This window comes from Pagrus pagrus (assembly GCF_965226575.1).
Source record: "Pagrus pagrus genome assembly, chromosome: 10".
Classification (NCBI taxonomy): Eukaryota; Metazoa; Chordata; class Actinopteri; order Spariformes; family Sparidae; genus Pagrus; species Pagrus pagrus.
In genome coordinates, this window is record NC_140194.1 from 11,219,263 (window position 1) to 11,231,686 (window position 12,424).

Consider the following 12,424-nt stretch of genomic DNA (forward strand, 5'->3'; position numbering starts at 1 on the left):
GAAATATGACATGGGGATGAGCGAGAGAGAGGGGGAGAGAGCGAGACAGCCCGAGAGGAATTAACGGTTCGTCAGAGGTCTGGACTGAAAACCTGAGGATGGGGAGCAATGACTGAAAACACAACGGTAAGAGACGGACATGTTTGTATTTTTTCCCACTCCTCTGCTCCCACACACACGGCGCGACAGGCCGATCCATGGGCTCATTTGATAGTGAACACAATAGGCTTCCACTGCAGACAGGTGCACCTGCCTTCATGCGAGTACGTGCCTCGATGCATTCAACTTCAGGTTCCGTGCGAATACCTTTTTTTTTTTTTTTTTTTTTAATTATTATTATTTTTTTAGGGTCGAAGGCAAATGCATCGAGGCCACAAATCTCATCGACGGTCTGGGACGAGACGTCTCAGAGTTAAATGCTGTAAACATGGATGTGCTCTTAAAATCTGTGTGCTTAGTCACAGACCTTTGTGATGTAGAGCATACAGTAGCAATGTAATATAAATGTGAGGCTTATTTTGTGATGGTACAAACAAATAGCCTCTTAGCTCATTGAGGCTATAAAAGCCTTGAAGGCTATGCTTCTTTTTTTTATACAGACATTGAATATTAATCATCACAGTGTATTTTGGGCCAGATGGCAGAGATGGTGATGAAATACATAACAACTATTTGTTTCATGTAGTAAATCACAGCAGTTTCACTTTTTTTGGCTTTCTGTTCATCTTAAAATATAGGAAGCTTTAGGGATAACTGCAAATCCCACTGCCTGGTTTCATCCTGGTGCCCATATACGTTTCTTTTATTGTTGGCCTGGTTCACAATATCCACCAACTACGCCTGCCTGTAAAGACGGTGAGGCCACTAATTCATTGCTGTGGGATTTTTAAATCCATACACACATCCCCTGACAAAGACCTACATAATAAAACCTTTAATCTATCATTAATATCAGATTATATTTGAGCTGAGCTGGGGAATTGAACTCTGCCACGGTTTCCTCCTGGTCATCTGGAAGATGGTGGTTTGCATCACATCAACTTGCTTTGCTGTCCTACCTGTACAACTTATTCAGCCCCCTATTACCCCTGTCTTGATGCTTTACTTGCGAGTCGGGCGATTGACAGTGGTCGAGTGTGATTTGGAGACAGCTTGAGTAGACAGGGCAGAGATACAAAGCAGGGCCCGTGGCTGCCAGGCCAAGCCAGGCCATGCCAGCTCCACAGAGGGCTTCAGTGCAGCAGGGCACTGGGGAGAGGGCGCTTGGCACCTGATCAGTTACCACAGTGAATTCTGTTCCTGTCACTGGCATTTAGCTACAGAAAAGCAGAGCAGAGATGACGGTTGTTGTTGAACCCAGTTGGGCTTTCATGTCACTGTGGCAGTGCCGCTTTATCAAACTGCCTCTCGACTGATACAAAATGACATTCCTTTGCAAACATCTGTGCCAATTGCCCACTACCTACTTCGAGAAGCAGTGGAAGCTACCCCCACAAGCTAACATTGCAATAACACAAAAGAGAAAACACCAGTTGCGTTATTAAAATAATATTTTGCATTTATACATATTTTGCACCAGAGGACTCAGCAGCAATGGGTTTTTTTTTGGTTGTTTTTTTTAACTGGTACCATTCGACAGAAATCTAAAGGAACATGAATCATAATAAATCATCTTGTCGGCCTTGAAAAGCACCTGCACAGGGGGGGCTTAAATCTCCCATTTCTTTTCAAAAGAATCCCATGTCTTCATGCTTGATTCCCCCAAAGTTTAGTCCTTCAGAGGAGACAAAATGAGTCAAGTGCCCATGGTAATCATGGCCCAATCACTGCACGGCTTTGAAGTGGGCCCTGTTCTTCAGACATCTCTACAGGTGGGGAAGCAATGTTAAGTGCTCTGTCTGCAGGCAGTGGGAGGTCAGCTAGAGGCCACTGAGGCAGGCAGAGGGGCTCCTCTCTCACATCAAAATAAGGGAGGGTGGAGGGGGCACTGGTCACCCTCCCAGAGTCACTGCACCGTGGTCCTGTGTGAATCTGTACACTGGCCTTGATGCTGGATGGGTACTTTGGGGGAAATATGTCTCCGAGTGAATTTGTGGCAATATCACAGTCAAATGACGTTATAATCCTTGTGCCGTAAAGCTGTAGTAAATCCTAACACCGGTATTCCCTTTCATGTTTTGGTAAAGGCTTCAAACCACAGACGTGTTGTAATAAGTCTGTAAAAACCATTTAACCGTGATTTATGAACTCCTTTTTTATAGTAAAGCTAGACTTGTCAGTGTTTGCAAGGTCAGAGCTTGTGCTTTACATTTGTCTGTTTTTTTGATGTCTGAATGGCTGATGGGATCCTACACGGCTTGCAGCCATATCCTGAAGGGACCGACAGACCTGTAGGTTTGATATGTTTGTAAGTTACAGGGGCTAGAAAATCTAAATGAAAGCCACAGTAAGAATGAGCAAACCTGGACCGGGCTGAAGTGAGACAAGGAAGTGGCAACCACTGTGGCTGACAGTGATGGAATGAGACACCTGTCAGTCAAGTAAACACTCCCACATAGTCCTATTTCACCCTTAAAGCTGTCCTAATGGACACATTCGTTTTATATTCAGACTTTGGAGACTACTGACTGTTTTCCTTAAACTGGCATCTAACGGCTATTAGATGAAGTCTGTCCTGAAGGCGCTTTTAATGTCTGGTTTCAGAATTTGATCGTAATGGCTGCTGTTTAATTTCTAGAAGTAGGAATGAACCTCTCAGAGCAAAATCTAGTGCTTTATTGTCTGACACCTATGGTCAAGTTGTTGAATCAAGATGCTGTAAGCAAAATATTAGGGATGCATTATTACCTGCCTCTCATGGCTGATACCGATATGATAATCAATGATTTCATTGTTTTGTGTTTTAGTTTATAACCTGTAGTTTATGCACACCTGAGGGTAGAAAGGCTAACATGTAGTCAGCAAAGATCGATGATTTTATATTCTATAGCTCTAATAAGATGTTTTTTAGTTGTAACTCTTCGACCTTTCCCCTCCTCTCTCGTGACACTTGTGAAACATAAAAAAACAAATTGCAATTGTTTCCTCTTCCTCTGAAACTGTATCACACGTCCACACTGGCGACGACATGTCTAGCTCTCTAGTCTACACTGTGTGGCTCTGCCCAGGTGCAGCAGTTTGACATCATGAGCACGACGGGCTGCACTTCTTCTTCTTCTTCTTCTTCTTCTTCTTCTTCTTCTTCTTCTTCTTCTCTGTTTATTGGTGTTATCGCAAACCAACTTTAAAGGGGCAAACAGCCACCTACTGTATCTGAGTTTACAAATACTACTTGTTAAGTCAATGAAAGCAATTTGGCTTCATAATATTGGTTCTATTTATCAGCTAGAACCGATAGTTAGCCGATAATATAAATTTCACGATATCAGGCTGATAATTTATCAGTATATGTCGGGCATCCCTACAAAATGTAGACCTATCTTTTTAACACAAAAGTCAATAAATTAAATGCTGTTTGATACATTTAAATTGCCATTAACCACATATTATGCTGGGATAAAGCTCTGCTACACCACAGAGCTACATGAACTCTCACTGTCTATTTGCAACTTTCACTTTTGTGATTATAATATACAATATAATAGCAAAGCTTGTTATAATATTCTGATTTACTGCCCCTGAAGACACAAACCCTGAATTGGATGTATATTGCTGTGCCATACAGCATGTATTTTGGCTATTATGATGTAACAGAGATAGTGGAAAGTAGGAAATAATGAAAAAATGTTATCATACACATTTTTGTTTTTAATCTGATGCGTCTTTGAGAACATTGAACATACTGAGACACAGGCACTGATATGTTATATAAGCCAACCTTAACCTTTTCTGTTCATCTATTAGAAATCTTTACGTGAAATGTTTTCAGGAATGTACCTGTATCATTGGATATTTAGATAAAACTGTTTATGATATTAATTTAGTGTTAATGTTTACTGTTCTCCGTAACACCTTTTAGAGTAGTATCAATTCATTCAATATTTGGAAGGTATTTAACCAAAAGAAGTGTAAAATTTTAATTTTTACATTTGGTATGAAACATTGTTTTTTCTACATTTGAAGTAATTTGATTTGCTGTAGCCTGTCACCAAGTTTTTAGTCAATCACGGCCTCTTCATTGATTGAGGTTGATTGTCTGATTACTATCTCATGTGTTACTGGAGTCTGGCCTATCTAACATATCAGTGCCTGTGTCTCAGTATAGTTGTTGATCTTGAAGAAGGCCCGAGGGCCGAAACATCGTCAGATCAAAAAGAAAAATGCATACAGAGCCAGAATGTGTGGCACCTTTTTCTGCTTTCTAGTCTTCTTCCAGTGATCAGCACCTCATCGCAACCTTTGCTGTGTGTTACCTTTCTGTTATGTAACAGAAACAGTGACCACTGAGGTTCCAGTTAACCGTCAAGTTTAGCAAAAGATGTTTCTGTGGAACGTTTAGATGACAAGTAAAGCTTGATGTCTTGGGTTTTTGGGGTTTCTTTTTTTTTTTTTTACAGAGACTAAACCTTCCTCACCAAAGAGGAGCTGATATGATCAAGGCTGAAAGTGACAACCTCAGACACAAAGACACCACAGTATTTGCATTTGACAGACAGAGCTTTTTCTCAGTCTTTATCCTAATGTGACACAGGCAGCAACAGGAGTTGGATGTAAGGTTTTGCCAAGAAGATATCCTCTGTGACACCCATAGCTTTTGTACGCCTGTGTGTACATGTGTGTGTCTGCACTTCCTGCACCTAATTGCATTTGTGTTGCTTCACTTGTCTGGTGCTGAGTCTGGGAGCAGGCTGGCTGCTGGAGAGGTCTGGCACTGTAACATTCTCCCCACAAGGCCCGATGGGCACAGCCATCCCCAGTCCTGCGTCGAATCAGCAAGGGAGCAGTTTCTAAATCAAACAGAACGCTGTTGCACAGGATACCCTTGGTGACTCAATTTAGATTCATGCAGGCCCACAGCGTAGGTCATTTTCATTCATTCAGAAAAAGAGGTCAGGCCTCTTTTTCTCTTCAAAATTCCAGCTGAATTTGTTGGAAACTCAGTGTATCTCCATTTTGTCTCGTGATTTTTTTTCCGCTGAAGGAGATATTAAACAGGAAACGCATGTTAGACGTAACCCTGAGAAAAGAAGAGCAACAGTGCTGCTGTTCAGCTTGCTCCCTTCGTCATTCAATTTCTTAAGTAGAGAAAACAAATGCTCTGCGGTCTGTCATTGTCACTGCCCCTTCTTCCATCTTTCCTCCAAAATATATGACAACACATCTCATCAGATGTTTAGCAGAGCCAATTCGTGGAGCGTTGGGGAGTAAATTTGCTCATTCTCAGCGATAGAAATATTTCTCCCATCTATGTTGTCTCTTTTCTGGGTAGATAAAGAAGAAGAGATCTGAGATGACTCAAGAGGGTCAAGAAGTACGGTAGCCTATATTTTCATACACTATATTTATCTTATGAAGGCTTGCGCGGAAATTACTTTGACGTCAGCATCTGTTAACAGCCGTTTAGTTGCACATATACTGTACATTCATGTGTGGTGAAGATCTGCTCCGATTGTTCACCCTGCAGCTACTTTCCTCCTACTGCTTTTTTATGCCTCTCCTTCTTACTTCCATCGACATATTCATTGGCCATCCCCCCACCTACATACTTTCTCAATTGTGCCGTCTGGACCCCATGTTAGATCAGAATTTCTAGGATTGACTCGTTAATTGTTATAAAGATATATACGATATGTTTGGAATATACCAAATCATATTCATACGATCTATTTGCGTCCTATGATGCTTTTTTCGAAAGCAGAATGCAAAGGTATGCAATGCTCAGATTGACAACTCTGTAATGAACAGTTTAGTGCCTCAATTTAAACGCACAGAATGTAATTTCTGCGGCTAGGGATCTCTCAGTCAAACCAAAACAAAAGACATATGTAGCGTGGGATCATGGGAGTTATCTTCATTGTTGAACAACCACCGCTGCTGATGAAAATCTATCAGTGTGACTCGGGGAAGAGTTGTTCACAGACGAGAATAAAGTCTCATCCACGTTATGTTTAGTCATGTTCGCCGACTTCCCTCCTCACTCTCTGACTCTCTCCCAGAAGCTGTAGCGACAGGTGACCCAATAAAACGCACCGTTACCTTGAATGAAATTGTGGATTTCTCTGGGTTTGAACATTGTTGGAAATATTTGGGATAAGGTCTGTTTGCTTTTATTCATTGCAATGCAGAAATGTTACATACTATATTTTTAAGATTGCGGTTCTGTTTAATTTAGCGACACCCATTGTTACAAGGAAGTATGGTTTAGTACTACAGGTCCCAGAATATGATTCAGGATAACGGGGAGTGCATCACAATAGTAATATTTCTATTACTTGTGCAGCTCTAATACATATATAATTACAGAGGGTCAATACATGGAATAGAATAACATTAAAATGATGAAAATCTGAAAAATGTTTCTATTTTGGCTTTATTGCATAACTAACAGTGACTGGTTATTCTCACATCAACGACTCGCCTGCAAGTTATTCCAAACAAATGGCTCACAAATACACAAAAAGAAAAAATATATATAGCACTAATTAACAAAGTGGCGTTTTATGTTACATTTTTGGTTACGCTATATTTTTTCAAAATGTCAAAAATAATCACAATATAATGTTTTACCATATCGTGCAGCCCTAATCACAATGTAGTAGTTTTTGAAAATGGCTGTGTCCGCTGCTGCTCAAGGAATGTCCCAGAGCTCTGTGACCTTCAGTTCTGACCCATACATGCTAGTAACCATGGGCGTTAAATCAACCAGAACTGAGATCTTGGGTGACAGTGCTACCATTTTAATGACCACCATATCAGTGAGAAATCAGACCATACTGTAGGCTGTACCAGATCAGTAAATCACTTCAACTAATCATCTCTGCTGGTTCTAAAACACATTTTCTAGTAAAAATCCTTTGATATACAAAAAGGAAGCATCATTTTTTTGCATCGTCTTTCACTACAACATAATAATAAATGTCAGTTACTGATACTGGTCTGAGTATGACACATCTTTCCTCCGCAATGCACCCACACCCACTGAGTGCCCTCTCTGTGGGTGCGTGTAAGGACAGTTTAGAGAACAGGCATCAGACAAAGTAACTAAGTCTAAGATTTTTTTTTTTTTTAATCATCAAAGAGGCCAACAGAGAAAAAAGTTTCTTGGCAGAACAGGTGTGGCTCAAACTAGTACAACAATAACTGATGTCTAAAATGACTCTAGGTTATATAATGTAGATAAAAATTGTCGGTGCTCTTGGAAAAAGGGAAAAAGGGTCTCTAAAAAACAATCCAGGCACTTCAAACAGGAAAAAGTATTAACAACTTTTATAATAGTGGCTAAATCATTAAAAGTCCAGTCATTAAAAAAACATGTTTCCACCATTAGGTCTTCTTCAAGGCTCCAAACAACATAACTGACGTCTAGTGTTTCTTTTTGAGGCTTCAAGTCCATCTTGGTCCTGGGCAATGGGAGTAAATGAATAAATAATCATAGCTGGGCAACTCATCGATATTATATTGTTATTGTAATATGAGACTATATATAGTATCATCATAACATGACATGACATAAGTGTTGTCTTTTCCTGGTTTTAAAGGCTGCGTTACAGTAAAGTGATGTAATTTTCTGAACTTATGAGACTGTTCTACTTGTTCTAACACTTGCTTTTATCCACTTAGTCACTGTGTCAACATTACTGTTGATAACTTATCAAAATCTCATTGTGTTAACATTTTGTGAAAGTACAATATAGTTGGAATATCGATAACGAGGTATTTGGTCAAGAACATTGTGATATTTGAATTTGTCGTTCAGTCGTAGCAATCAGGAAGCACTTTTGAGGAGCTGTATTGAAATATATATTGTGTATCATGACATAACCCTAACCCTATGACACATGCATCATATTCATCCAAACTGCAGCTTTTGCAGCTTCCATTAATTGTTGACTTGTGCCCTGATCATGTTTTCTTGACCGGCAGAGTCTGGGTGTCAATGAGCCAAACCGAGAGTAGTGAAGTGCCGGAAGCACTTGGGGTGTGGTTGAATTCAGGGTAATGTATGTAGCTTCCTTCAATGAGACTTAGCAGCGCATTCTGCTCAGTATGAGTATGTGAATATTGTAGCACAATGCTCAGATCCTTGTTTCGATTCCGGTCTGTCTGTTTGAGAATATTTTAATTTTTAACTTATTTATTTAAACTCTGTGTGTGTTGTACTTCAGGTTACTGAACACTCATACCCACAGTAGTTCATTCCACCTTCATTTTATTATTGTTGCCATCAAATGGTGCAACCCAAGCTACTTGTGTATATACAGTATATAATGTAGCTGGCAGGAAAATGTCTAAATTCACATGTACTCTAGAGGTTTCAGTTGAAAACATTTCTGCAGAAAAAGTGGTTTGATGTGTGAACACAGACCAAACCATTGTGCATGTATTTCTTTGTCTCTATGTGTGGTTTGATTTGAGTGTATGCGCAAAGTTTTCAAAAACAAAGGTACTGAGACCCGTATTGGAACATAACTGGTCTCAATACTGGGACTCAGAAACTGAAAAGCATCCTCATGTACTACACCGGGGAGATGGAAAATACTCCTCTAAGGGGCTGGGGGAGGCTATAACCATAGCTCATAGCTATAATTATTAATTTACCTTTAAGTGACTGCACCCACCTTCACTATGTTGACCTCAAGGGGTCTAAGTACCTCGCCAAAGGACACTGTGACAGCTGACTGAAAGAAGGGCTGTACAAAGAGTACAAAAGTGGTGCATTCTGGTGTTATAGCCAGAAAAACTCTTGTGTTTTTATTCAGGAACCTCCGGGTTTATGGGTTTTAATCTCTTTTTCTTCAGATTCTAAATTAAGAATAAGGTTATGTGATATTGCCCTCTCCGCCTACTTGAGTGTGCATGCACAACTGTGCGCACACCCACGCATCCAATAGTGGTACCACATTGTAAAATACAGGTATTGTGAGATGTAGAGGCTAAGATATAACAGGTGTCAAAACAATCTGTTCTAGCGTTTCCTTTCTTATTGGATTTTCTTCAGAGAAAATGAAATTCTTAGTTTTGGGGCTCGCTGTAGGACATCGTAGCTGGCCTGTGATTGAACCCGAGTTTCAGATGAATACAAATATATCCTTGATATTTTATTACATCGCTGATGCTTGTTTAAAAAAGCCACTACTGAAAGTGATCTTGGCAACGTGACACTGTGCACAGCTTCGCAGCAAAAAATGCTGTTTTTTTTCTCATGGTACCAAAATGAAATAATCAGGTTGACAAGAGAACATGAGCTATGTGCTCTGTGTTTCTTGTCTGAAACAGAAAGTGTGGATTCACCTGGTCTATCTGATATCCCCCGTGTTGGTGTTGCTCCTTGAACATCATAAGTTGTTGTGGCTGAATGGGTTGAGTACAGGACTGTTACCCAGGAGGCTGAGGTTCGTGTCCCAATAGGAACATGTTATTATACTGTTTATTATTACTTTTATACTAAGTTCACTTATTATTTCCCATTTCTTTTTCAGTTTTCTGTTGCTGTTTCGTTAGATTTAGGAAACTACTGTATTTGCTCAGTTTTAGGAAAACAAAGTTTGGGTTCAAATCATGGACGTCACAGACATTACATGAGAGCAGGACAAATCCAACTCACTTTTTTTTAAAGTATTAGTTTAGATGGAAGATGTATGTAGTTTATAGAAAAGGCACAGGGGCACTACAGTTGCCCTCTACACTTAACTCATTGATCTTGAAAACATTAACAGAAATTATTTCCCCTTTATTTAAGATTCTCTGAGGGATTGTTGAGGGTGACCCTCATTTACAATGATGCTGACATTACACCATGGTAAACAAAAAAAAACCAAGCAAACCAATTCAGCTAAAATAGTTATCATAACCATACAGATCAACAAAATGAACTGAAGCAGTAACAAGCAGGTGATGGACGGTTCAATCAATTTCCGCACTGTGATTTGGCCTCAAACACTTCCTCAGGATGAAATTACAAAATGTTGCCATAATTTGTCTCCTGCAAGTATATCGAGACACAAGTATTAACCCACCTGTTAGAGGGTGAATACAGGAAACAACAACATCTACTCAGTTAAAAGTGTCTGGGGAAAACCCCCCACTCAGGCTAATGGAGTCGCAAAGCAATGACATTACAAAGATGTGATCGGTCAGTTGCAATTACGGTACTGGAGCCACATTAATTATGACGTTCCAGCATCAACACCAACACGGCAATATCAGATTGTGCATTATAACCTATCGTTATACTGGGCTTAGATGTACAAATATGTACAGTGACAGCCCGCCCTCAATAAAGCCTATTAGTCTAATATCATATTCTCAGATGCCTTTGAGAGTTGCGTTAGAGTTCTTTGAGCTTGTGAGGACAGAGGAAGCAAGCAAAAATTTGTGTGTCTTCAACACTTGAGAGGACACCCTCCCTCAGCACAAACACCAGCTGGCTTCAGCTAGTTTGTCTCACATTGGATCAGAAGATAATTATTCAGATCGCAAGCAGTTCTTTACGTCTCATCTGTGTGTATATGACGTCCCAGCTTCCATGCTCGAAAACTTCTTTTCACCATGTCATTAATATACCTCACAATAGCTGCTAAGTGTGTAATTTATATCCACAGCTGTTTTTTTTTTTCCTTTCTTCGCCGTGTTCTTCTAATCAACAGAAAGTCAGGAACCTTCTGCTTCGGTAAGGCTTTGTTCTGTAGTCGCAGCTGTCTGCTTGTGGCGCTCTGTCGAAAAGGGCCCAGCCTGGGAAAAAGAGGTATTGGCCGCTGTGTTTGGAAGGCTGCAGGGACTGACATTTTAAGGGGTTATGATCTTGTTCCGTGCCCCTCAGCAACCAGCTCTTTGTTTGGGTGCACACTGCACACACAGCTGAGCTGCAGGTCTGTTGGACCTGAACATTTGTCTCGACTTTAAGGTCAGACGGAAGAACTATCAGTCGCTTTTTTAAAATGTATTTATTGCTCATAGTGAAAATACTGAACATTGCTTTTAGTGTGCTTGCAAAACAGCCGGTTTTGGTCATCACAAACACAGCTGGAAATGTCCGCAGGTCCCCTTAACAAAAAAAACAACAGGCCTTGTCACCACAGAAACAGCTGGAAATGTCCCCAGGTGTCCTTAAAATGTCCACTGGTGTGACTCGAACTGTAGTCGGCCGTTTGGCAGCCTTGTTGGCTGTAATAACATGTTTGTTTGGTACAGACTCCAACAAATGTCACATCGTCATGATTTCAGTAGTATACTTGTCATTCCTATTAATCACGATGGATCATTAAAATCACCATCATCAAAATAATCGTAAAATAAAAGTTGCAGCCCTAATTTTGATGCCAAGTTCATAGCTTGAGCTTCTTAACTTTCTTACAAAAGCTGAAAGGTTTTCTAGGAACACTGATGTCCCTCAGGTATACACACTCCTGCTGTCCACTGCAGCATTAATTGACATTTGCCTCAAATATTAATGCGATGATGCATTTAGTGCAAATTGACAACAACTCCCCGCTCCATGCATATGCTGTGCTGGCAGTGTGCAGCGCAGCAATGAGATGCAAAGTGACATTATTGCTTCTAGCAGCATCTTTCTCGCAGCATGTGAGGGGCTACTGCACAGAAGTCTGGGTATTTTTTTTTTAAGTTTAGAGAAGGATTAAAAGAGAGAAAGAGGAGGTATTTGTGCCAGTGTGTATGGTTTGATTACAGACCGTCCAAAGGTCAAGACTTAGGAGTATTACGCTCTCTGTCTGCCTCCTGTCAAGGAGTGGTTAGTGTTTGACTGACATGCAACAGTCCTTCCACCTTCTTGGCTTTCTCTCTGTTGCTCTCCATCCTCTTGCATCTGTAAGCTGTTGCTTTCTCAGGGTGTCAGGGTGCTGTGAGGTCACAGCTAATAAACGCCGTCTGCGGGTCCTGAAGGCAGGGGGAGTCCCACTAGCGAACAGAGCATAATGGATGGATGAGGAGGGCCTCGGCACACTCCCAGGTGGTGGATGGAGAGAAAGACAGACATTGATGGAGCTCTCAAAAAATCAAAATGGCTTAACTTGATGAGCCGGCGCCCGGGTGAAGAGCACTCACTCGAATACGGCGTCCGAGGCGCTGATTGAAACACGTCATGCATTCCATAGGCCGCCTGGATGTACACACACACGCACGCGTTTGCTGCCGCTAGACGCCGAGCACTGGTGAGGCACATACACAATCACCTCAAGTACAAGCTTGCCATTGTGGCTGCAGGACGAGGAGGAGGAGGAGGAGGAGGAGGAGGAGGGACAGAGAT

At 40.9% G+C, this 12,424-nt stretch overlaps 1 protein-coding gene across 1 annotated transcript in view; it reads left to right on the forward strand.

Moving 5' to 3' along the window:
* Positions 1-15: 15 nt before the first annotated feature.
* The window catches only part of otud7a (OTU deubiquitinase 7A), a 46,847-nt gene continuing 34,438 nt past the window's right edge, over positions 16-12,424 (forward strand). Inside the window, exon 1 of the mRNA XM_084365161.1 lies at positions 16-126. The gene's annotated coding sequence lies outside the window, so the exon portion shown is untranslated. The remainder of the gene's footprint in view (positions 127-12,424) is intronic.